We start from the raw sequence: 5,914 nt of genomic DNA, 5'->3' as shown, positions 1-5,914 counted from the left end.
CGGTGTCTCCCCGGTACCTGGCAAAGGCGAGAGGGGCCGGTCGGTTGGAGCTCCCGAGGTGCACGGCCTGGCCCCGCAGGGCCCCTCTGGCAGAACCCTCCCCTGTGTTTTCCCCGTCGGCTGGGTGTGACAAACAGGATCATTTTTTGCCTCCTCTTTTCCCAGTGTCACCTTCGGCGTCACGTGCAGAAAATCCTGTGTGGTCGGTCCCGCTTGCCGCTCAGGGAATCGTGCGTATGGGGCCGGGGAGCGGGGAGAAACCTTTGCGAGTTCAGGGACGCTACAGATGCTCCGCCTGAAACCCAGAGAAAAGGCAAATCTGCTGCCAGTGCAGAAAAGGTGATGAAGACTTGCGGGTAACAGAGCATGCCTCGTTCCTGGGTTGGTCCCTTGGCAGTTCCGAAGGTTCTCCTTTCGGGTAAAAGAATGAACTTTCATCTCGGATAAATGAAGAGCTGCCTGTTACCTTCTTCAGGGTCAAGTGTTTCTCTTCTGTTTGTTCAGACTGACTTTATGGGCAAGTTGGCAAGAGCCTTTTCTTTTTATATGCACAACTACACTGTTAGTGAACTATGGTGTCAGTAGAGTTAATTTTGGAGCACCTAGATGCCAGTAGAAATAGAATGAGTGAAATGTGATGGAAACTGACATTTCAACTTGATCTTTATTCCATTTTTTTGTTTTTTTCATTAGAGTGTTGATGGCATGCTGTGCTGTGGGTCAATCCGCATTCTCTTCCGTGGAGCCTTCAGTCTAGGACTTTAAAAAAAAAAAAAGTTTGTCCTTCCAAAAAAGGACTAGTCATTCCTAGGCTTGAGGTGTAGACTTGGAGGGTCTCTGAAGTCCGTGATCAGGATTACAGCGTTGCTGCTCTTTGTCTTCACTTTCGTTAATTTCCCCACTGCTCGGTGGTGGTTGGGATCCCCGAGTTGTCATTTTTTTTTTTCTGTCTCTAACACATTTTTTTTCCCCCAAGGAGACGCTGCGTTTAAAAGGGAATGAGTGTCCTGGTTTCGTCTGGGATAGAGCTAATTTTCTTCCTAGTAGCTGGTATAGTGCTGTGTTTTGGGTTTTAGGATGAGAATAATGTTGATAACACAGTGATGTTCTAGTTGTTGCTAAGAAATGCTTCCACTGGTCAAGGACTTTTGAGCTTCCCACGCTCTGCCGGGCGCACGAGCAACTGGGAGGGGACACGGCCAAAAGAGTTGATGGAAGCTGGCCAAAGGGCTATTCCGTGCCATCTGGCGTCACGCTCAGTATGGAGACTGGGGGGAGTTGGCCGGGGGATAGGGATCGCTGCTGGGGGAGTGGCTGGGCATCGGTCGGCGGGTGGTGAGGGCTTGCATCCCTTGTTTTTTCCTGGGTTTTGTTCCTCTCTTGCTCTCTTGTTGTTTTCCTTCTCATGATAATTCATTCTTCTTCTTATTTTGTTCCAATGATTCAACTCTTCTTATCTGAGGCCACGAGTTTTCTGAGTTTTGCTCCTTGGCTTCTTTCCCCCATCCCCCTGGGGGGGGAGGGTGAGCCAGCTGCTGGGTGGCACTTAATTGCCAACTGGGGCTAAACCACAACAGTTAGTTTCCTCCCAAACGTGTCCGTCGATACACTTGAGTGATGATTATTAAAACCACCAAAATGGCACCCGTCTTACAGATCTGGACTCCTTCTGAACACGTATCCATCGCACGCAAATGTCATTGGGCTACAGATCATCTGCACTTCACGCTTTGACAAGACGGCGTGCTGAGACAGGGATGAGCTCTGAAAGAAAAAAGGTACAAGGTCACGGGGTTTTTGGTCTGTTTTTTTGTGGGGGGCGCGTGTGTGTGGTTTAAAAAGAAGAGTGCGACGTTGAGTGGCGGCAGCCTGCAGAGCTCTCTTGCTGCCTGAGCTCTCCTTTTCTTCTCTCTCACTCCTCTTTCATGACTGTAATTGGAATTTGGACAACGGTAGAAGAGCAGGTAAGTTACTTGCCTGTGTAGACGTGCTGGTAATCCCAGGAAGGTCAATGCTTGAAGCCGTAGTGAATAACTTGGCCGCAAGTAGAATTTCCGAAGGAAGAAAAACAAGGGGAAGCAAATAGCAAGTTACCGAGCAATTTGCGTGGGTCCACCACATGGCAGTTTTATTGCCAAACGCTGCTGGGCAGTATGCTCCAAGCGGCTCTTTTTTTGGTAAACGTGAGTTTTCAGGAAGTTCAGGGTTGTGGGTGGCAAAACGTGTCCCTCTGTTTATGTATGCCGCTACGTAAATGTCCAGCGGCGGGGCTGTTGTTCCCTGCTCTCGATACTGCCACGGTAGTGCTGCGGTATTTAGACCCAAGAGAGGGCTTTAGGAAGGGAAGGAGAATGCCTGTTTCCTGTGAGGGCTACGAATGCTGACCCTTTTCTCTGCCGCTTTCCCGTGCGCGCGATGAAGCGGTGTTATTTTTCTCCCTTGTTCCTGGTCTAAATAGTTCTGAAGCTGTCGCTGCTGTGGGATTGCAAGTGGTGTTTCTAGGTTTTTGTGGGGTTCTAGTTACGGATCGCTTCTCCTGTGGCGAAGTGTCAAGATACGGTTTTCGGTGTAAAGCTTCAGAAACTACATCCGCTGAAATCGGCGTAGGTGAAAGTGATGTTGCGCGTGCAGCTGTGCTCGCAGGGATGCTCGGCGGCTCCTCATCAAAACAGCGAGGGGCGTGTGGCCGTCCGGAGGGTTGTGCTCTGGGTCTGAGGGCGTGCCGTCTTCTTGCTGCGCTTTTTGCTGCGTCAACCAAAGCTGCCTGTGAGTCAAAAAAAGGCACGGTTGTCTAAAAAGCGCACAAGCTCTAGCGGCCTGTATCGTCAACTGTTCCGAAGACGATGCAAAACACTTTTTCCTCCGCTCAGTTGTAGTCTTCACCAAGCTTCACCAAAACAGGAAGCTTTAGATTCCTACCCAGCTTTATGCTAAAGGGTTTTTTTTCCTCTCTCAGCAGAATGTCAGCTGCCACCATTTCGCCGCGGTCGCCCTTTCTTCTGCCAGGAAAGTGCAAGACGGACGGAAAGGATCCGTAGTGGTCTGCAAGTCCACGGTATGTCTACGATGTGTGCCTGCGTTTTTCCTAAGGTACTCGTAGCGGGGACTTGAAAGTTAAGGTGAAGAATGTGCCACCTCTCCTCCTGTAGTTTTGCTGTGAAGTATTTCAACACAAATACTACGGATAGAAAAAGGCGTGTTCTGGAGCGTGCCTACGCAAAGCTGACTTCCCTCCGTTTCTTTTCTCTTCCCGAAAGCGTAATCTTCTGTGCGCTTCCTATGAAACGATACTGTGAAAATAATTTTGTACTAAAAGAGGAAAGAAACTGTTGGGAAGAGTTGAGGTGTTCAGAAGAAAGAGCCTTTGTTTTCCTGGGAAAAGCTTTCTGCTTTTTCAGTCAGTAAGGTTTTAAAATGTCTTGTAGCAGTACTTGAAAAGCCTTACTGCGATCCTAGCATCCGTACGAAAAGCCATCAAGGTCAAAGAAGAGACGTGGCCAAAACGGGACAAATGGGCGTCGCTTCCGCGTGTTTTCCAGGCTTTCCCAAGAAGCGTTAGCAGCCTTGTAAGTACCGCCAGTGATGTGGTTTTGGTGAGTTACTGCTTCGAGAAGGTCCTTTTTCCTGAAGCTACAGTGTGTAGTTTTTGACTTCAGTTGGAAAGAGATTTTCCCGACTGGCAATCCTTCTCATTCAAAGAAGTTGCATTTGATGAACTTCCCATCGGAGCGGCTGGACGTGCCAGTAGAAGTCATCAGCAACAAGACTTTTCACTCTCTTTACAAACACCCCAAAAAGTCAATTTCCTTCCAAGGACCCAAGCCCAGCACGTCTTCCAAAAGTTGATGGCATCGCTGGTCTTTGGTTCTCAGTTGTAACAGCCGAGATATGATCGAAAGGCGTTCCTCTGCATGCTTCGGTACAGCCAAAAGCATTAGCAAATCTGCCGGTCCCTTTTGGTAGCCTGATGTATTGCAGCACTGGGGATTTGATTTCTGCACCTCCCCCGTCCTCCCCCCCAGTGAAACCGTCTGGGGGATCTCTTATCTCACTGACTTTTCTATCAAATGGAAACTTTAAAGAGAAGTTAAAACGGTGTCATTGACAAAGCGACTGGCACTGTTGAAACTGTAAGTGCCCAATAGCTGTGGCATGCAACTTAGGAGGTGTATTTCAGCAGTGAGGTATTTGTTCTCCATGTTTCAAGAGAGAGGCAACTGAACGCTACGGGGTTTTTCCCCGGTATTTTGACGGTGTGCTCGGCAGTACTTTATTTCTGCCCCTCTTTCCATGGTGCGTTTCCCTGGCGCTTCAGTAGCGTCTCTCTTGGGCAGCGCAGCTGGGCAGATGTCCCTCCTAGTGACATAGCGCACAACCCCCCCCGGTCACATAATAACCGTGCGTTTTGGAGAGAGATGATTTAACGGTATCCCAGCTGTGCAAGTTAAATGAATGCAAAAGGAAACTCACATGCTTTTCTAGTGTAAGTCTTGTTGTTGGATGTCTATAAACATACGCCCACCTTTTTAGGGTAGAGTGAATTACTGAGATGTGTTCTTTATTTTCCATGTTACTCTCTAAAGGTTTACACTTCCCTTTCAGCTTTCTTGACCGAGCGAGCAAGACGCGCAGCAGCAGCAGCGCGAGGGCCGTAGCCGTCGTGGTGGATCCGTAAGCGTAGATTCTGATGACGGTCCGGCCTTGTCCTGCAGCCTCACCGGGCTGTCTCCCTGCAGCAGTGCTGGAAGGAAGGGATGAGACGTTTTCCAAGAGCAGCAAGAGCGTTCGCTTGTAGGTGAAGAAGGTGTTGAAAATCCTACCACTTGGTCTCAATAGGGATTTGAAGCGTTGCAGTCAGTGTAGCTGTTAAAGCGTGCGCTGTATCTGGAGCGGACCCGTTTCCCTAGAATCCTGCTTTAGCTCAGCTCCTCTCCTATCCCTTATTCCGACTGAATCCCTGTACTTTCTGCTGTGGTGTTTTTTTTCATGTGCTGAAAGGGAATGTGGGGTTTTGTTTGTCAGCGGTCTTGCTGTAAGCGTCTGGTGGTGCTCCCTAGATCCCGCCGGCCAGGTTTCCCTGCGGGTCGTGAAGCATGCTGAGGGTCAGGGGCCAGCCCTGTGGCTGGAGGCTCCTGGCTCTGTGTGCGGTGGGTGCCCCGCAGGTGGTGGGGAGAGCCCGGGGCCGAGAGGGACCGGGGCCGTTTGTTGCCCTGGGGAGTCGGTCGCAGCGCGGGAAGGGAGGGGAAGATGGCGGAGCAGAGGCCGAGCGAGAGACGTGGCACCGTCCTCGGGCACGCTCCCCTATGGCGTGGGGCGGCTGCCAGGCTGCGGGACAGGGCCTGGGGGCTGCAAGCATTTGGGGGCTGCCCCCTTTATTTTTCTAGCGGAGCTCCCCTTTTTTGGTGGGGCATGTACATATGTAAATGGCCTGACGAAAGTAAGGAGCTGGCAGTTGGGGCAGATTCTCTTGTTTTGTTTGTCTTTTGGGTGTGACGAAGAAGGGGGGAGGCTGGGGAGTGATGCTGTCTATTGGGGCACCCCGATGTCACTGGGGCGGACGATGGTGATGTGGCAGAGGAGCAGGGTGAGTGGGGGATGGGGGGTCACGGGACAGTTCACCCCCCGAAAGGGGTGACAGCCCCCAAATGCCTGAGAATTGGTGGGGGAGGGATTAAATAATGAAAACCTGTAAATATGGGTGTGAGGCATGGAAGTAGAGAAAAATCTCTCCTTTTTATGTATATTGAAAAATTTTATGTATATATACGTCAAAAGATTTGACAAGAAAGCCCTCTGTCTACTCTCTTATAGAAAGGATGGTAGAATCTGAAAAAAATCTAAATCGAGGTATAGAGGGTTATAAAATAGAAAAAGAACTCATATATATGACTAAAACAAGGAGTTTAAAAGTGCA

At 49.9% G+C, this 5,914-nt stretch overlaps 1 long non-coding RNA gene across 3 annotated transcripts; it reads left to right on the top strand.

The window, feature by feature from the left end:
• Positions 1 to 244: 244 nt before the first annotated feature.
• LOC140644464 (uncharacterized) lies at positions 245 to 4,631 on the top strand. Of its 3 annotated transcripts, XR_012039787.1 has the most exons (5): positions 258 to 339; positions 977 to 1,050; positions 1,657 to 1,778; positions 2,957 to 3,055; positions 4,603 to 4,631. It is a non-coding gene; the product is annotated as an uncharacterized lncRNA (long non-coding RNA). The 3 variants fall into 3 exon arrangements; XR_012039788.1 differs by lacking the exon at positions 977 to 1,050 and having other exon boundaries at positions 245 to 339; XR_012039789.1 differs by lacking the exons at positions 258 to 339; positions 977 to 1,050 and adding an exon at positions 350 to 517.
• Positions 4,632 to 5,914: the final 1,283 nt, after the last annotated feature.

Source organism: Ciconia boyciana, chromosome 27 (genome assembly GCF_034638445.1).
Source record: "Ciconia boyciana chromosome 27, ASM3463844v1, whole genome shotgun sequence".
NCBI lineage: Eukaryota > Metazoa > Chordata > Aves > Ciconiiformes > Ciconiidae > Ciconia > Ciconia boyciana.
This window is presented reverse-complemented; position numbering and strand designations above follow the sequence as displayed.